Source organism: Entelurus aequoreus, linkage group LG28 (genome assembly GCF_033978785.1).
Source record: "Entelurus aequoreus isolate RoL-2023_Sb linkage group LG28, RoL_Eaeq_v1.1, whole genome shotgun sequence".
NCBI classification, from domain to species: Eukaryota; Metazoa; Chordata; class Actinopteri; order Syngnathiformes; family Syngnathidae; genus Entelurus; species Entelurus aequoreus.
Genome location: NC_084758.1, coordinates 8,657,349 through 8,678,106, shown reverse-complemented (window position 1 = coordinate 8,678,106; position 20,758 = coordinate 8,657,349). Strand labels below are relative to the sequence as shown.

Genomic DNA, 20,758 nt, shown 5'->3' with positions numbered 1-20,758 from the left:
AAAAATATTTTTAATCCAAATAGGTGAAACTAGATCATCTCCCACGGCACACCAGACTGTATCTCACAGCACACTAGTTGAAAAACACTGACTTATGGAGTATATTGTGAATAAATTGAGAACAGGAAGTGAACAAAAGTTTTAGCAACTGTCATGTAAAAGAAAAGGGGTAGGATTAAATCAGCTGTGCTTCTCCCTACTCCTTTTCGAACATGTTGAAAAGAGAGACTGGAAATGTTGATGTATCATGTTGTATGCACGCAAGTTCGAAATAAACTCAAACTCAACATTCCAAAAAAAGTGCGGTTCCCCTTTAAAGCGAGCAGAGCAGCTGTGCGTTACCTCAACGCACTCCACAAAGCACAGGTTGCTTCCATTAGGGCGGCGGATGGCGTCGACGCTCCTATTGGTTGGCGCGGAATAAAAGCGCGTTCGAAAGGCCTACCTTGGGGATGCGGGCGCCGGTTGGTCAGGAGATAAAGTTATCTGGCTGCTCTTCAGTTGTAGGGGCTCCGCGGGGCCAAATCAGCGTTCCAGTGGCCTGGCTGGTGAGCAGCTGGAGAGCAGGAGGTTCTTCTTTGGCCCTTTTACCCCCAAAAGATCCTTCATCCTGTCAGGGAGAGGACATTCTTTGTTTCTACACTGCAAAAAGTGAAATCTAAGTAAGATTACATACCTCAAATAAGGGTGATATTTGCTTATTTTCTGTCTGGTAAGATAATTCTTCTCACTAAGCAGATTTTATGTTTAGAGTGTTTACTTGTTTTAAGTGTTTTGGTCCTAAATGATCTCAGTAAGATATTACAGCTTGTTGCTGAGATGTGATGACCTACATTGAGTAAAACATGCTTGAAACTAGAATATCAACTGTTGTGTCATCAACACTCACAAGTATAAAACCGCTTTTTCAAAGTAATAATTTCTTATTTCAAGCGTGAAATAAAAAAAAATCATGACTTTGACACAATTGTGTCTCATAATTAAAACAGATGACAGCCAAATGGACTTTGCAGTTTTATTTTCGATGAAAGAAGAGAAAATACGTACTCATATAGTAGTACAGTTGGCACAGTACAGTAAATGGACAGTTGATATTTAAACATTTAACGTGTGACATTTCTAACTATTTTGAACAGAAATAATTCATGCACATTCAGGTAAATTCTTCAAAATTATAATTAAAAAAAATATGGCTGGGGGCCGGGCTGTATACCGTATTTTTCGGACTACAGGTAGGGATGATGTTTGATAAGAAATTATCGAGTTCGAGCCCATTATCGAATCCTCTTATCGAACCGATTCCTTATCGATTCTCTTATGGAATCCAGATAGGTTGTTGTATATTTTTTATTTTATAGGAAAAAAATAAAATAAAATAAAAAAATAAATATTGACTGTTACCCCCCTAAAATTAAAAAAAATAAAATATAACTGTTGTTACCCAAAGTATATTAAGTGGGATTTTTCAGAAAAACAAATATATACAGTAACACAAAAACAACCTGTCTCTGTGATCACTATAGGTCAGGGGTCGGCAACCCGCGGCTCTAGAGCCGCATGCGGCTCTTTAGCGCCGCCCTAGTGGCTCTCTGAAACTTTTTCAAAAATGTATGAAAAATGGAAAAAGATGAGGGGGAAAAAAATAAAATTTTGTTTTAATATGGTTTCTGTATGAGGACAAACATAACACAAACCTCCCTAATTGTTATAAAGCACACTGTTTGTATTAAACATGCTTCACTGATTCGAGTATTTGGCGAGCGCCGTTTTGTCCTACTAATTTTGGCGGTCCTTGAACTCACCGTAGTTTGTTTACATGTATAACTTTCTCCGACTTTCTAGGACGTGTTTTATGCCACTTCTTTTCTGTCTCATTTTGTCCACCAAACTTTTAACGTTGTGCGTGAATACACAAAGGTGAGTTTTGTTGATGTTATTGACTTGTGTGGAGTGCTAATCAAACATATTTGGTCACTGCATGACTGCAAGGTAATCGATGCTAACATGCTATTTAGGCTAGCTATATGTACATATTGCATCATTATGCCTCATTTGTAGCTATATTTGAGCTCATTTAGTTTCCTTTAAGTCATCTCAATTCAATGTATATCTCATGACACACTATCTGTATGTAATATGGCTTCTAATTTGTTGCGGCTCCAGACAGATTTGTTTTTGTATTTTTGGTCCAATATGGTTCTTTCAACATTTTGGGTTGCCGACCCCTGCTATAGGTGAATAGCCATGCCTTGAGGCGTTTTTTTTCCGGTCCATTATGTTTGCTGCTTGTGTGACATCACAGGAAATGACGTAGCTCAGTCATTAGACTGAGCTACGTCATTTCCTGTGATGTCCCACAGGGCATTTCTTGTGGGACGGGATTCGTTCCCAGGGATTCGAATAAAGAACCAACTCTTTTTCTTTACTATAGTGGCCTCGATAACGGGAACCGGTTCTCAAAAAGGGATTCGAGTCCATGGAATCGGTTCTTTTCTTATCGAACGGTTCTTTTCTTATCGAACAACCGGGAGAACCGGTTTCGAAAATATCATCCCTAACTACAAGTCGCAGTTTTTTTTCATAGTTTGGCCGGGGGTGCGACTTATACTCAGGAGCGTCTTATGTGTGAAATGATTAACACATTAGCGTAAAATATCAAATAATATTATTTATCTCATTCAGGTAAGAGACTAGACGTATAAGATTTCATGGGATTTAGCGATTAGGAGTGACAGATTGTTTGGTAAACGTATAGCATGTTCTATATGTTATAGTTATTTGAATGACTCTTACCATAATATGTTACGTTAACATACCAGTTGGTTATTTATGCCTCATATAACGTACACTTATTCAGCCTGTTGTTCACTATTCTTTATTTATTTTAAATTGCCTTTCAAATGTCTATTCTTGGTGTTGGCTTTTATCAAATAAATGTCCCCAAAAAATGCGACTTATACTCTAGTGCGACTTATATATGTTTTTTTCCTTCTTTATTATGCATTTTCGGCCGGTGCGACTTAAACTCCAAAGCGACTTATACTCAGAAAAATAGGGTATGTATTAGGGATGTCCGATAATATCGGACTGCCAATATTATCGGCCGATATATGCTTTAAAATGTAATATCGGAAATTATCGGTATCGGTTTCAAAATTATCGGTATCGGTTTCAAAAAGTAAAATACGCCGCTGTGTACACGGACGTAGGGAGTAGTACAGAGCGGCAATAAACCTTAAAGGCACTGCCTTTGCGTGCCGGCCCAGTCACATAATATCTACGATTTTTCACACACACAAGCGAATGCAAGGCATACTTGGTCAACAGCCATACAGGTCACACTGAGGGTGACCGCATAAACAACTTTAACACTGTTACAAATATGCGCCACACTGTGAACCCACACCAAACAAGAATGACAAACACATTTCGGGAGAACATCCGCACCGTAACACAACATAAACACAACAGAACAAATACCCAGAATCCCTTGCAGCACTAACTCTTCCAGGACGCTACAATATACACCCCCTGCTACCGCCCACCTCAACCTCCTCATGCTCTCTCGGGGAGAGCATGTCCCAAATTCCAAGCTGCTGTTTTGAGGCATGTTAAAAAAAATAATGCACTTTGTGACTTCAATAATAAATATGGCAGTGCCATGTTGGCATTTTTTTTTCCATAACTCGAGTTGATTTATTTTGGAAAACCTTGTTACATTGTGTTTTTCAACCTTTTTTGAGCCATGGCACATTTTTTGCGTTGACAAAACTGCTAAGGCACACCACCAGCAGAAATCATTAAAAAACGAAACTCAGTTGACAGTAAAAAGTCGTTGTCGCAATCGTTGGATATGACTTTAAAGCATGCATCACTATAGCTCTTGTCTCAAAGTAGGTGTACTGTCACCACCTGTCACATCACACCCTGACTTATTTGGACTTTTTTTTTGCTGTTTTCCTGTGTGTAGTGTTTTAGTTCTTGTCTTGCGCTCCTAATTTGGTGGCTTTTTCTCTTTTTTTGGTATTTTCCTGTAGCAGTTTCAAGTCTTCCTTTGAGTGATATTCCCCACATCTACTTTGGTTTTAGCAATCAAGAATATTTCAGTTGTTTCTATCCTTCTTTGTGGGGACATTGTTGATTGTCATGTCATGTTCGGACGTACTTTGTGGACGCCGTCTTTGCTCCACACGCTGCAAGTTTTTGCTGTCGTCCAGCATTCTGTTTTTGTTTACTTTGTAACCAGTTCAGTTGTAGTTTCGTTCTGCATAGCCTTCCCTCAGCTTCATTGCCTTTTCTTAAAGGCACTCACTTTTTGTTTATTTTTGGTTTAACCATTAGACACCTTTTTACCTGCATGCTGCCTCCCGCTGTTTCCGACATCTACAAAGCAATTAGCTACCGGCTGCCACCTACTGATATGGAAGAGTATTACATGGCTACTCTGCACTGACACTCAACAACAACACATCATTTGCAGACTATAATTAATGGTTTGCAAAAAATATATAAATATAATCTCCCACGGCACACCAGACTGTATCTCACGGCACACTAGTGTGCCGCGGCACAGTGGTTGAAAAACACTGGTTTAATGCATCCAGTGGAGCATCACAACAAAATTAGGCATAATAATGTGTTAATTCCATGACTGTATATATCGGTTGATATCGGAATTGGTAATTAAGAGTTGGACATTATCGTATATGTATTGTTGCATTTGAACAACTGTATTGTTGATAACAAAGGTAAAGTATTGGTATTGTTCATTATCAATAGCGCTATTTCTATTGGTATTTGTATTGCTCCATTTTTAGTGTAATAATGCTCATTGTCATTTCTGTATTATTTTTTATTTTCGCTAACTGCTTATTTGCTATTAATTTTACCATCATATTTGTACATGTCGTATTTGCTGATGTTGCTCTATTGTTGTTGTTGTGTTTGCTGTTGTTTTTGTCTCTCTGTCTAATCCCCCTCTTGTCTTCCTTTTTGTCTCTTTCTATCCCCTCCTGCTCCGGCCCGGCTGCACCAAATGATAAAATAAATACATTTAATAAAGTCAAATACAAATAAGGCAACAAGAGAAGTATCCTACACTTCTCTTTTGTAAAGTAAATATGAACAGCCGATATGGGCATCTACATCTACTATATGATTTGCCTGAGAAGCTGGACAGGACAAAAAAAAAAAAAAAAAATACAATTAAATAAAATTAAAAATTAAAAATTAAAAATTAAAAATTAAAAATTAAAAATTAAAAATTAAAAATTAAAAAAAATTTTTTTTTAAAGAGTTGGACAATATCGGAATATCGGCAAAAAAGCCATTATCGGACATCCCTAAAAAGAAGCAAACTTTATGAATGTTTTTTGTGACCAACAAGTATGTGCTCCAATCACTCTATCACAAAAAAAATAAGAGTTGTAGAAATGATTGGAAACTCAAGACAGCCATGACATCATGTTCTTTACACGTGTATGTACACTTTTGACCACCACTGTATATATGTGTAAAGTCCAGAAAATACAGTATTTTCTGCGGGAAATTGGGACTTGAATATTCGAACATCGCACCGTCCGCCTGAGAAAGGGGTCAGCAAAGCGCGAGGAGCCGGCGGCCACTTTTAGCCCGCTTCAAGTCCCGTCACGTAAACAAAAGGCACTTCATGGGGAGAGGCTCGTCTTCCTTCCTGCCTCGCTTCCTGTCCATCGTTCTGCCTGACTTGGCAAACTCAATGCTTGCACCCCCCCCCCTCCCTCTCTCACACACACACACACACACACACACACACACACACACACACACATACTGGTTATCATTTGGAATGGGGACCAAGTTTTTGATCATGACTTGTGGGGACCACCCTTTCTACAGGTTGTGGAGGCATAAAAAAAAAAGGTGTAAAATGGCCACTGCCCAGTTAGCTCATATACGTCTTTAAATCTCTGGATTGGTGAAGTAATGTGCTGATCATTCTTACTGGGGACCCTGGGGGAAAAGAGTTAATATTAGGGATGTCCGATAATGGCTTTTTTGCCGATATCCGATATTCCGATATTGTCCAACTCTTAATTACCGATCGTGGAATTAACTAATTATTATGCCTAATTTGGACAACCGGGTATGGTGAAGATAAGGTCCTTTTTTTAAAAATTAATAAAATAAAATAAGATAAATACATTTAAAAAAATTTCTTGAATAAAAAAGAAAGTAAAGCAATATAAAAACAGTTACAGGTACATAGAAACTAGTAATTAATGAAAATGAGTAAAATTAACTGTTAAAGGTTAGTACTATTAGTGGACACAATCATGTGTGCTTACGGACTGTATCCCTTGCAGACTGTATTGATATATAATGTAGGGACCTGGGGCCGTACTTATCAAGCTTCTTAGAATTACTCCTAAGAAGTCTGCTAAGAGTTGACTTAAGAGTAAATAAATTCTTGGCTGAAAGCTGCACTTAAAAGTTAGTTATCAAGCGTCTTACTCACACTTTCAGCGAAGTGTAGGACTGAATCTTAAGTGTCACACTCGGAGCTGAATTACGACATTACTATGTGCCGTAAACGCAATTTTAGGTGACGTCATTTCTGTGTCCATAGAAATGACCAATCACGGAAGGGAATCCGTTGTCTAAGAATAAAGAAATATCTTGGAAATATTTAAGTGGACAATGGGAGTGTATATTTTGACAATAAACTACAAAATAATACAAAACAAACTAGTCCCCGCCGGCACTCACGCTACCGCTCCCTCTCTTCTCTCGCCCACACACTCACTGACGTCACTCACCTCACGGCCACACACATACGCTACTCTCATAACATTTCTTTCAAACTCATTAATTAGGCAACTAATTTGAAACTGGTGTGGGTGGCTCTATATATACTAGCCCACTGCAGACACATGCAGAAATCAACAAGGAATCGAAAAGTATTAAATCTGTGACAAAAATAATATCCGCTCTGTCTAAACGATACCGTTTGACCAGCTGCTCGTCATAAAAAAAACCAAAACATTGTTCCATTCCCTGAACGTTGGCGCACGTCTCTCTCGCCTCAGTGTCATCCCCTGCTGGCAACTCCTAACCACTTAAGACACCTCTGAAGGTCTCTTAAATATCGTGGAGAGTAGGAGTGATTCTTAGACTTAAGAACGTTGATAAAAAGCTTTTATTCTTAAGTTTGAGAGTAGGACTAAATTTCGCAAATTCTCAGGACTTAAGTGTAAAATGGCACTCTAAGAAGCTTGATAAGTACGGCCCCAGAATATTAATAACAAAAAGAAACAACTCTTTTGTGTGAATGAGTGTGAATGGGGGAGGGAAGTTTTTTGGGTTGGTGCACTAATTGTAAGTGTATCTTGTGTTTTTTATGTTGATTTAATAAAAAATTTAAAATAAATTTTTAAAAACGATACCTATAATAATAAAAAACTATACCGATAATTTTCGATATTACATTTTAAAGCATTTATCGGCCGATAATATCGGCAGGCCGATGTTATCGGACATCTCTAGTTAATATGGTTCATGGGGACCAAATTTAAATAATTTTGCATAATTCACACAAATTTGTACGTGACTACTGAGGACCTTTAAAAAAAGAAAAAAAAATTCAAATGAAATATGACATGATCCTCAGAATACAGCACTACAGCTGTCCTCTTATAGGAAGTTTCACCACTTAAATGTTAAAGCAAATCCTGCATCTTCTGTGACAAAACTGCTATTTAGCAGTAATGAAGTTGTCTGCAACTCCAACTACCACACTGCAAAAACTGAAATCTAAGTAAGATTTAATATCTCAAATAAGGGTGATATTTGCTTATTTTCTGTCTGATAAGATAATTCTTCTCACTAAGCAGATTTTATGTTAGAGTGTTTTACTTGTTTTAAGGGTTTTGGTCCTAAATGATCTCAGTAAAATATTACAGCTTGTTGCTGAGATGTGATGAGCTATATTGAGTAAAACATGCTTGAAACTAGAATATCAACTCTTGCAAAGCTGTGTCATCAACACTCACAAGTATAAAACTACTTTTTCAAAGTAAAAATTTCTTATTTCAAGCATGAACAAAAAAATTATGACTTTGACACAATTGTGTCTCATAATTAAAACAAATGACAGCCAAATGGACTTTGCGGTTTTATTTTCAATGAAACAAGAGAAAAGACGTACTCATATAGTAGTACAGTTGGCACAGTACAGTAAACTGACAGTTAATATTTAAACATTTAACATGTGGCATTTCAAACTATTTTGAACAGAAATAGTTCATGCACATTCAGGTAAATTATTCAAAATTACAATTAAAAAAAATTTGGCTGTGGACCGGGCTGTAAATATACATATATATACATATATACATATATACATATATATATACACACACACACACGTGTATATATATATATTCCTCGCGCACTAATCGACTGAAAGAGCACGCACTTGGCGCGATGATGTCATGTTATCGATGGAAAAATACATTTTTAGACAATATGATTTGCCTGAGCGGCTAGGAGACCCCGAGAGTAACAAGCGGTTGCCTTGTTACCTTTCCATTAAGAAAAATAAACTAGTTTTTAGTGTAAGTTTGCCGGTTTCAAGAAATGTAATGTCGAGCGCATATTATATCAAGATATGCGCTTAAGGCATTTACTTAATTTAAGAATATTTTTCAACATATTGAGAAAAAAGGTCTCTTTTTTTATTTTTTTTTTCAAGAAAAGTGCACTTGTTATTAGTGAGATTATTCTTATTTTAAGGTATTTTGGGGTTCATTGAGGTTAGCTAATTTTACTTGTTTTGGAAAGTCTTGACAAGCCAAATGTTCTTGTTCTATTGGCAGATCATTTTGCTTAGTTCATGTAAAATACCCCTAATTTTTTTTTTTAAGTTTTCTTGTTTTTGAACACTGACTTTTTGCAGTGCATATATAGAAGGATGGAAAATTCTGAATGTGAATCATACTTTAAGATAATAATGTTTTATAATCAGGCTGTATGAAAATGTCATCCTAAGGAACACTAAACCAGATTTTGTTTTTGGAAAAATATATTAGTTTTAATTAAGGATGGATACCATACAGAATCACAGTACTATTAATGCCGGGATAACAAATGTTTCACTTTTCAAGTATGGATGTGACTATCATTTAAAAAGGTTTCCCTTTAGGGGACCTGTTTTTTGTCCCCATACTGTCAGAGGTCCCCTAAAGATGACTGTGTAAACCACAGGTGTCAAACTCAAGGCCAGATGTGGCCCGCCACTTCATTTAATTTTGATCCTCGAAAGCCTGGAAATAATATGTATCAATAAAGTACTGTAACTTTTCTCACTAAATGTATTCTTTCTTTCTATTTTGGGAGGGGAAAAAAATGTACTCCTTGTAATCGCAAATTATGTTAACTTAAATATCGTCTAATTATGCAAAAATATATTATCAAACATTCAAACCATTTTTTAAATAGAAAAATACTAATAATAATGATTTCAAAGCAAGTTATCCATCAAAGTGTGCAATGTAAAAGGAGCAATAGATTTCATGGGAAAATTGTGAAATTTACTGTGGTTTTCACAGCATTTTTCTCTAAATTAAATAAACAGTACTTTTTTTTACTGTAATAAACTGTGGTGCCTCTTAAAAAAAAAAAAAAAATAAATAAACTGGCAGCTCAGGTGCCAAAATGTAACTGTAAAATTGAATTATTTATTTTTTACAGTAATTTTAAAAAATGGGAAAATTGTGAAATTTACTGTGGTTTTTACAGTATTTTTCTCTAAATGAAAAAAACAGTACTTTTTTTTACTGTAATAAACTGTGGTGCCGTTTAAAAAACAAAACAAAAAAAACTGGCAGCTCAGGTGCCAAAACGTAACTGTAAAATTGCATTTTTTTTAAATTTACAGTAATAAAAAAAATGGGAAAATTGTGAAATTTACTGTGGTTTTTACAGCATTTTTCTCTAAATGAAAAAACAGTACTTTTTTTTACTATAATAAACTGAGGTGCCGTTTAAAAAAAAACAAAAAAACAACAAACTGGCAGCTCAGGTGCCAAAATGTAACTGTAAAATTGCATTTTTTTTAATTTACAGTAATAAAAAAAAAAGGGAAAATTGTGAAATGTACTGTGGTTTTTACAGCATTTTTCTCTAAATGAAAAAAACAGTACTTTTTTTTTACTGTAAGTAACTGTGGTGCCGTTTAAAAAAAATAAATAAAAAAAAGGCAGCTCAGGTGCCAAAATGTAACTGTAAAATTGCATTTTTTTTATGTACAGTTATAAAAAAAAAGGGAAAACTGTGAAATGTACTATGGTTTTTACAGCATTTTTCTCTAAATGAAAAAAACAGTACTTTTTTTTACTGTAATAAACTGTGGTGCCGTTTAAAAAATAAAATAAAATTAAAAAAACTGGCAGCTCAGGTGCCAAAATGTAACTGTAAAATTGCATTTTTTATTTATTTACAGTAATTTAAAGAAATGGGAAAATTGTGAAATTTACTGTGGTTTTTACAGCATTTTTCTCTAAATGAAAAAAACAATACTTTTTTCACTGTAATAAACTGTGGTGCCGTTTTTTTTTTTTAAAAACAAAAAAAAACTGGCAGCTCAGGTGCCAAAATGTAACTGTAAAATTGAATTGTTTTAAATTTACAGTAATAAAAAAAATGGGAAAATTGTGAAATTTACAGCATTTTTCTCTAAATGAAAAAAACAGTACTTTTTTTTACTGTAATAAACTATGGTGCCGTTTTAGCATTTACAGTAATACACCGAAAAATCTACAGTTGTTGTTTTGTGGTAAAAAAAACTAAACCAAAAAACTGGCAGCTCAGGTGCCAAAATGTTACTGTAAAATTGCATTTTTTTTATTTACAGTAATTTTAAAAAATGGGAAAATTGTGAAATTTACTGTGGTTTTTACAGCATTTTTCTCTAAATGAAAAAAAAAGTACTTTTTTTTACTGTAATAAACTGTGGTGCCAGTTTAAAAATTAAAAAAACAAACCAACTGGCAGCTCAGGTGTCAAAATGTAACTGTAAAATTGCATTTTTTTTAATTTACAGTAAAAAAAAAAAGGGAAAATTGTGAAATTTACTGTGGTTTTTACAGCATTTTTCTCTAAATGAAAAATGTTTTACTTTTTTTACTGTAATAAACTGTGGTGCCGTTTTAAAAATAAAAAAAACAAACAAACTGGCAGCTCAGGTGCCAAAATGTAACTGTAAATTTGATTTCTTTTTTATTTACAGTAATTTTAAAAAATGGGAAAATTGTGAAATTTACTGTGGTTTTTACAGCATTTTTCTCTAAATGAAAAAAGCGTACTTTTTTTTTTACTGTAATAAACTGTGGTGCCGTTTTAAAAATAAAAAAAACAAACAAACTGGCAGCTCAGGTTCCAAAATGTAACTGTAAAATTGCAATTTTTTTAATTTACAGTAATAAAAAAAAGGGAAAATTGTGAAATCTACTGTGGTTTTTACAGCATTTTTTTTTTAATTAAAAAAAACAGCACTTTTTTTTTTACTGTAATAAACTGTGGTGCCGTTTAAAAAAAAACAAAAAAAACTGGCAGCTCAGGTGCCAAAATGTAACTGTAAAATTGCATTTTTTTATTTATTTACAGTTATTAAAAAAATAGGAAAATTGTGAAATTTACTGTGGTTTTTACAGCATTTTTCTCTAAATGAAAAAAACAGTACTTTTTTTACTGTAATAAACTGTGGTGCCGTTTTAAAAAACAAAAAAACAAACTGGCAGCTCAGGTGCCAAAATGTAACTGTAAAATTGCATTTTTTATTTATTTACAGTAATTTAAAAAAATGGGAAAATTGTGAAATTTACTGTGGTTTTTACAGCATTTTTCTCTAAATGAAAAAAACAGTACTTTTTTCACTGTAATAAACTGTGGTGCCGTTTTTTTTTTAAAACAAAGAAAACTGGCAGCTCAGGTGCCAAAATGTAACTGTAAAATTGAATTTTTTAAAATTTACAGTAATAAAAAAAATGGGAAAATTGTGAAATTTACAGCATTTTTCTCTAAATGAAAAAAACAGTACTTTTTTTTACTGTAATAAACTGTGGTGCCGTTTTAGCATTTACAGTAATACACCGAAAAATCTACAGTTGTTGTTTTGTGGTAAAAAAAACAAAAAAAAAAACTGGCAGCTCAGGTGCCAAAATGTTACTGTAAAATTGCTTTTTTTTATTTACAGTAATTTTAAAAAATGGGAAAATTGTGAAATTTACTGTGGTTTTTACAGCATTTTTCTCTAAATGAAAAAAAAAGTACTTTTTTTTACTGTAATAAACTGTGGTGCCGTTTTAAAAATTAAAAAAACAAACCAACTGGCAGCTCAGGTGTCAAAATGTAACTGTAAAATTGCATTTTTTTTAATTTACAGTAAAAAAAAAAAAAAAAAAGGGAAAATTGTGAAATTTACTGTGGTTTTTACAGCATTTTTCTCTAAATGAAAAAAGTGTACTTTTTTTTTACTGTAATAAACTGTGGTGCCGTTTTAAAAATAAAAAAACAAACAAACTGGCAGCTCAGGTTCCAAAATGTAACTGTAAAATTGCAATTTTTTAAATTTACAGTAATAAAAAAAAAGGGAAAATTGTGAAATCTACTGTGGTTTTTACAGCATTTTTTTTTTAATTAAAAAAAACAGCACTTTTTTTTTTTTACTGTAATAAACTGTGGTGCCGTTTAAAAAAAAACAAAAAAAACTGGCAGCTCAGGTGCCAAAATGTAACTGTAAAATTGAATTTTTTTTTATTTACAGTAATAAAAAAAAACGGGAACATTTTGAAATTTACTATGGTTTTTACAGCATTTTTCTCTAAATGAAAAAAGCGTACTTTTTTTTTTACTGTAATAAACTGTGGTGCCGTTTTAAAAATAAAAAAAACAAACAAACTGGCAGCTCAGGTTCCAAAATGTAACTGTAAAATTTCATTTTTTTTAATTTACAGTAATAAAAAAAAGGGAAAATTGTGAAATCTACTGTGGTTTTTACAGCATTTTCTTTTAATTAAAAAAAACAGCACTTTTTTTTACTGTAATAAACTGTGGTGCCGTTTAAAAAAAACAAAAAAAACTGGCAGCTCAGGTGCCAAAATGTAACTGTAAAATTGCATTTTTTTTTTAGTTACAGTTATAAAAAAAATAGGAAAATTGTGAAATTTACTGTGGTTTTTACAGCATTTTTCTCTAAATGAAAAAAACAGTACTTTTTTTTACTGTAATAAACTGTGGTGACGTTTTAAAAACAAAAAAACAAACTGGCAGCTCAGGTGCCAAAATGTAACTGTAAAATTGCATTTTTTTTAATTTACAGTAATAAAAAAAAAACGGGAACATTTTGAAATTTACTGTGGTTTTTACAGCATTTTTCTCTAAATGAAAAAAACTGTAATTTTTGTTGTAACAAACTGTGGTGCCGTTTTAGTATTTACAGTAATACACCGAAAAATCTACAGTTGTTGTTTTGTGGTTAAAAAAAAAAACAAAAAAAACTGGCAGCTCAAGTGCCAAAATGTAACTGTAAAATTGCATTTTTTTTTATTTACAGTTTAAAATTTGTTTTACATTTTACAGTAAAATTCTGGCAACTGAGCTGCCTTTTTACCATAAAAACGGCAGTACTGTTTTTCCATTTACAGTAATATACACTACATTTTGAGGTGAAATGATTGCAACTTACCATATTTTTTTTACAATTTAGTTTAAAAAAAATCTACTAATAAAATGCATTAAAAAAAAAATTAGTATTCACTGTTAGAAACGGCCCTCTGGGGCCAAACATAACTACGTTGTGGCCCTCAGTGAAAACGACTTTGACACCTCTGGTGTAAACAGAGCGATGTCCCCATTAAGTCGGCATTGCCAGAACACACACACACACACACACACACACACACACACACACACACACACACACACACACACCCACACACCTCCTTCTTGGAAGGGAAGAGGACAAAAGGATAAATGATAAATGACTACAAAGCTACACGAAGGGAGTGTGGAAGTGGAACACAGCGACTCAACAAGCGAGGCCTTTTGACATGTAGATGGCGCCGATGGGTGGTGGAGGCGGGGCCCTTGGGGGTGGTGAATGTTCCGTTTGGCACCTACAGTGCACTAAACTTTTAACCCCGCCCACGACCTCCAGTCCTTTGTCACGGGGCCCTTGTAAGCAGATTGATGATAGCGCTGCACTTCCTCCTGAGGGAGCGTGACCTGCGCTTGAAGAATGGCTGACCGTTGATTAGCCCGAGTCATTACCATTCAAGGCTGGCGCTCGTTATGCGGCCTTCTCCACAATGATGAAACGCTGAATTGGAACGTCAGCAGAAGTTGACTTTATTTACAACAGGGGTGTCCAAACGCCGGCCCGCGGCCCATTTGCAGCCCAGGGCTCATTTTTTTTAACAACCCGCGGCACAGTCGGTAGCATTTTAACATTAGCATGGTAGCTTTTTTTGTGTGCAAATTTTGCAGGTATACACCTCAGCATCTAATATGTTACTTGACAAATGCTACTAAACGCAAGAAGGATAGCTTTTTAAGCAAATGTTATAGGTATACACCAGAGTCCTATTTTGGTACTTGATGTATGCTAACATTAGCATGCTAACTTTTTTTTAACACATTTTTCAGGTATACATCGAAAAATTATATATTTTGTTACTTGACGTTAGTATTTTACCATGTTAGCTATTTTTTTTTGCAAATTTTGCAGGTATACACTTCATAGTCTAATATTTTGTTACTTGACAAATGCTACTTGTCAGGATGCTAACGCAAGAAGGATAGCTTTTTAAGCAAATGTTATAGGTATACACCAGAGTCCTATTTTGGTACTTCATGTATGCCAACAGTAGCATGCTAACTTTTTAAACACATTTTTCAGGTATTCATGGCAGAATAATATATTTTGTAACTTGACGTTAGTATTTTAACATGCCAAAATTAGCGTGTTAGCAATTTTTTTTGCAAATTTTGCAGGTGTACACCTCAGCGTCTAATATGTTACTGACAAAAGCTACTTGTCAGGATGCTAACGCAAAGAGGATAGCTTTTTAAAGCAAATGTTATCGGTATTGGCATGCTAACTTATTAAACACATTTTTCAGGTATACATCGCAGAATAATATATTTTGTTACGTGACGTTAGTATTTTAACATGTCAGCTATTTTTTGCAAATTTTGCGGGTATACACTTCATAGGCTAATATTTTGTTACTTGACAAATGCTACTTGTCAGGATGCTAACACAAGAAGGATAGCTTTTCAAGCAAATGTTATAGGTATACACCAGAGTCCTATTTTGGTACTTCATGTATGCTAACATTAGCATGCTAACTTTTTTTTAACACATTTTTTAGGTATACATATTTTGTTACTTGACGTTAGTATTTTAACATGTTAGTTGTTGTTTTTTGCAAATTCTGCAGGTATACACTTCATAGTCTAATATTTTGTTACTTGACAAATGCTACTTGTCAGGATGCTAACACAAGAAGGATAGCTTTCTAAGCAAATGTTATAGGGAACTACAGTACCTTTATATGTACAGTAACTACGGTACTTCATGTTCATAGTAACTACAGTACATTTATATATACAGTAACTACAGTACTTTATATATACAGTAACTACAGTACTTCATACATACAGTAACTACAATATTGTAGTATTTTATGTACACAGTACATACAGTACTTTATACATACAGTAACTACAATATTGTAGTATTTTATGAATACAGTCAATATAGTACTTTAACTACAATATTGTATTTTACGTACACAGTAAATACAGTACTTTATACATACAGTAACTACAATATTGTAGTATTTTATGTACACAGTAAATACGGTACTTTATACATACAGTAACTACAATATTGTAGTATTTTATGTACACAGTAAATACAGTACTTTATACATACAGTAACTACAATATTGTAGTATTTTATGTACACAGTAACTGCAATACTTTATACATACAGTAACTACAATATTGTAGTATTTTATGTACACAGTAATTACAGTAATTTATATATACAGTAACTACAGTACTTCATGTCCATAGTAACTACAGAACTTTATATATACAGTAACTACAGTACTTTATATATACAGTTACTACAGTACTCCATGTACATACTAACTACAGTACCTTTATATATACAGTAACTACAGTACTTTATGTATACAGTAACTACAGTACTTTATACATACAGTAACTACAATATTGTAGTATATTATGTACACAGTAACTACAGTACTTTATACATACAGTAACTACAATATTGTAGTATTTTATGTACACAGTAACTACAGTACTTTATACATACAGTAACTACGATAGTGTAGTATTTTATGTACACAGTAAATACAGTACTTTATACATACAGTAACTACAATATTGTAGTATTTTATCCATCCATCAATCCATCCATTTTCTACCGCTTGTCCCTTTTTTGTGGTATTTTATGTACAGAGTAAATACAGTACTTTATACATACAGTAACTACAATATTGTAGTATTTTATGTACACAGTAAATACAGTACTTTAACTACAATATTGTATTTTATGTACACAGCAAATACGGTACTTTATACATACAGTAACTACAATATTGTAGTATTTTATGTACACAGTAAATATAGTACTTTAACTACAATATTGTATTTTATGTACACAGCAAATACGGTACTTTATACATACAGTAACTACAATATTGTAGTATTTTATGTACACAGTAACTACAGTACTTTTTACATACAGTAACTACAATATTGTAGTATTTTATGTACACAGTAATTACAGTAATTTATATATACAGTAACTACAGTACTTCATGTCCATAGTAACTACAGAACTTTATATATACAGTTACTACAGTACTTCATGTCCATAGTAACTACAGTACTTTATATACACAGTAACTACAGTACTTTATATATACAGTTACTACAGTACTCCATGTACATACTAACTACAGTACCTTTATATATACAGTAACTACAGTACTTTATGTATACAGTAACTACAGTACTTTATACATACAGTAACTACAATATTGTAGTATATTATGTACACAGTAACTACAGTACTTTATACATATAGTAACTACGATAGTGTAGTATTTTATGTACACAGTAAATACAGTACTTTATACATACAGTAACTACAATATTGTAGTATTTTATCCATCCATCAATCCATCCATTTTCTACCGCTTGTCCCTTTTTTGTGGTATTTTATGTACAGAGTAAATACAGTACTTTATACATACAGTAACTACAATATTGTAGTATTTTATGTACACAGTAAATACAGTACTTTATACATACAGTAACTACAATATTGTAGTTTTATGTACACAGTAACTACAGTACTTTATACATACAGTAACTACAATATTGTAGTATTTTATGTACACAGTAACTACAGTACTTTATACATACAGTAACTACAATATTGTAGTATTTTATCCATCCATCCATCCATTTTCTACCGCTTGTCCCTTTTTTGGGGTATTTTATGTACACAGTAACTACAATATTGTAGTATTTTATGTACACAGTAAATACAGTACTTTATACATACAATAACTACAACATTGTAGTATTTTATGTACACAGTAAATACAGTACTTTATACATACAGTAACTACAATATTGTAGTTTTATGTACACAGTAACTACAGTACTTTATACATACAGTAACTACAATATTGTAGTATTTTATGTACACAGTAACTACAGTACTTTATACATACAGTAACTACAATATTGTAGTATTTTATCCATCCATCCATCCATTTTCTACCGCTTGTCCCTTTTTTGGGGTATTTTATGTACACAGTAACTACAATATTGTAGTATTTTATGTACACAGTAAATACAGTACTTTATACATACAATAACTACAACATTGTAGTATTTTATGTACACAGTAAATACAGTACTTTATACATACAATAACTACAACATTGTAGTATTTTATGTACACAGTAAATACAGTACTTTATACATGCAGCAACTACAATATTGTAGTATTTTATGTACACAGTAAATTCAGTACTTTATACATACAGTAACTACAATATTGTAGTATTTTATCCATCCATCCATTTTCTACCGCTTGTCCCTTTTTTGGGGGTATTTCATGTACACAGTAAATACAGTACTTTATACACACTAGGGGAACATTCCAGAAGCTGTCATGTCACTTTAAAGGGGCTGCAAAGTGTCACTTCCCGAGGAACACAAGCTACTTTTATCACCTTTATGAAGGTAATTAGTTTATGAAGGTAATTAGTTTATGAAGGTCATTAACTCAAAGGAAGCAACAACTCACCTGACCAAATGACGTCACCAGCTCTCCTGCGACCTGGCTGTGGACATATGACGTCAGATGAGCAAAGTGGCCCTCGCCGCTCCAGTAAAGGAAGATGAATGCTTATTTGGCTCCTTCATTAACATGACAAAGAAGGGTATTTATATTTAATGAGCTATTTAATTTGTACATTCCAATGGTAAACGTGTGTAGCTCCTTAGCATTAGCATAACAATGCTGGTTGTCGCAGGGGGGAATTTATAATGGGAACAAATGAGTGACGATGAATTTAATATGTGTGATTATTGTACTTACGCAGACATTAACACGATGAACATCCAAACTGTCCTCTTTCAGCCTTTATGTCGTCAATATTTGTCATTTTGAAATTGGTACCAGCTGGCGTCATTACGTTCTTCTTCGTTTTTTCTCTACTTTATAACTTTATATTTACGAGCGGCGCCCCCTCAGTACATGAGGCGCACCTGCAGTCTACCCAATGACACCATCCCAGTCAGAATTGGATTGTTTTTAGTGTGATAATATTAACATTTATGTATTTAATAATCATATAAATAAATAGTATGTAAATAAAAATGCATATAAACATTTTTATATTTAATTTTAAATACATGTGTTGTTGTGTTCATGGGATTGTTTCAATAATGTATTGTTACATTGTTAATATTTATCTATAAATATCATTTCTACATATCTATATTTGTATATTGTTAGTTTATAAAGTAAAGTACATAATAAATACATTAAGACTCAAGTAAAGTAGATGATGAATCCATTACTACTGAAGTAAAGTACATAATAAAAACATTTAGACTAAAGTAAAGTGCATGATAAATACATTACTACTAAAGTAAAGTACATAATACATTACGACCCAAGTAAAGTACATGATAAATACATTACCACTGAATTAAAGTATGTGATAAATGCAGTACTACTGAAATAGAGTACACAATACATGCAGTACTACTGAAGTAAAGTAAATGATGAATGCATTACTAATAATGTAAAGTACATGATGAATACATTAAGACTTAAGTAAATTATATAATAAATACATTAGGACTTAAGTAAAGTACATGATGAATACATTAGTACTAAATCAAAGTACATGATAAATACATTACTTAAAGTACACAATACATACAGTACTAATGTAGTAAAATACATGATAAATACATTACTACTGAAGTAAAGTATATGAAAAATCCATTACTACTGAATTAAAGTACATAATATATGCAGTACTACTGAAGAAATGTAAATGATAAATACATTACTACTGAAGTACATAATAAATACATTAAGACTAAAGTAAAGTGCTTGATAAATACATTACTACTAAAGCAAAGTACATAATAAATACATTAAAAGACTCAAGTAAAGTACATGATAAATATATTAAGACTCAAGTAAAGTACATGATAAATACATTACTACTGAAGTAAAGTACACAATACATGCAGTACTACTGAAGAAAAGTACATAATAAATACATTACTACTAAAGTAAAGTGCATGATAAATACATTACTACTAAAGTAAAGTACATAATAAATACATTAAGACTCAAGTAAAGTACATGATAAATACTTTACCACTGAATTAAAGTCTGTGATAAATGCAGTAGTACTGAAGTAAATAATAAATCCATTACTAGTGAATTAAAGTACATGATAAATGCAGTACTACTGAAGTAGAGTACACAATACATGCAGTACTACTGAAGTAAAGTAAATGATGAATACATTACTAATAATTTAAAGTACATGATGAATACATTAAGACTTAAGTAAAGTACATGATGAATACATTAAGACTTAAGTAAAGTATATAATAAATACATTAGGACTTAAGTAAAGTACATGATGAATACATGAATACTGAATCAAAGTATATGATAAATACTTTCCTACTGAATTAAAGTACACAAGGGACAAGCGGTAGAAAATGGATGGATGGATGGAATACATACAGTACTAATGTAGTAAAGTAAATGATAAATGCATTACTGCTAAAATACATAATACATACATTAAGATTAAAGTAAAGTACATGATGAATATATTGAGACTAAAGTAAAGTATATGATAAATACATTAATACTGAATTAAAGTATGTGATGAATGCAGTACTACTGAAGTTCATGATAAATGTAGTAAAACTGAAATAAAGTAAATGATAAATACATTCAAACTGAAGTAAAGTACATGATGAATACATTCGTAGTGAATAAAAAATAAAAAAAATAAAAATTAAATTAAATTTAAAAAAAAAAATACATATATATACATATATATATATATATATATATATATATATATATATATATATATATATATATATATATATATATATATAT

At 32.4% G+C, this 20,758-nt stretch overlaps 1 long non-coding RNA gene across 1 annotated transcript; it reads right to left on the bottom strand.

The window, feature by feature from the left end:
* Positions 1–254: 254 nt before the first annotated feature.
* Positions 255–18,797, bottom strand: LOC133644841 (uncharacterized). The gene is made up of 3 exons (XR_009824845.1): positions 18,692–18,797; positions 18,398–18,510; positions 255–610 (listed from the first exon to the last, which is right to left on the bottom strand). It is a non-coding gene; the product is annotated as an uncharacterized LOC133644841 (long non-coding RNA).
* Positions 18,798–20,758: the final 1,961 nt, after the last annotated feature.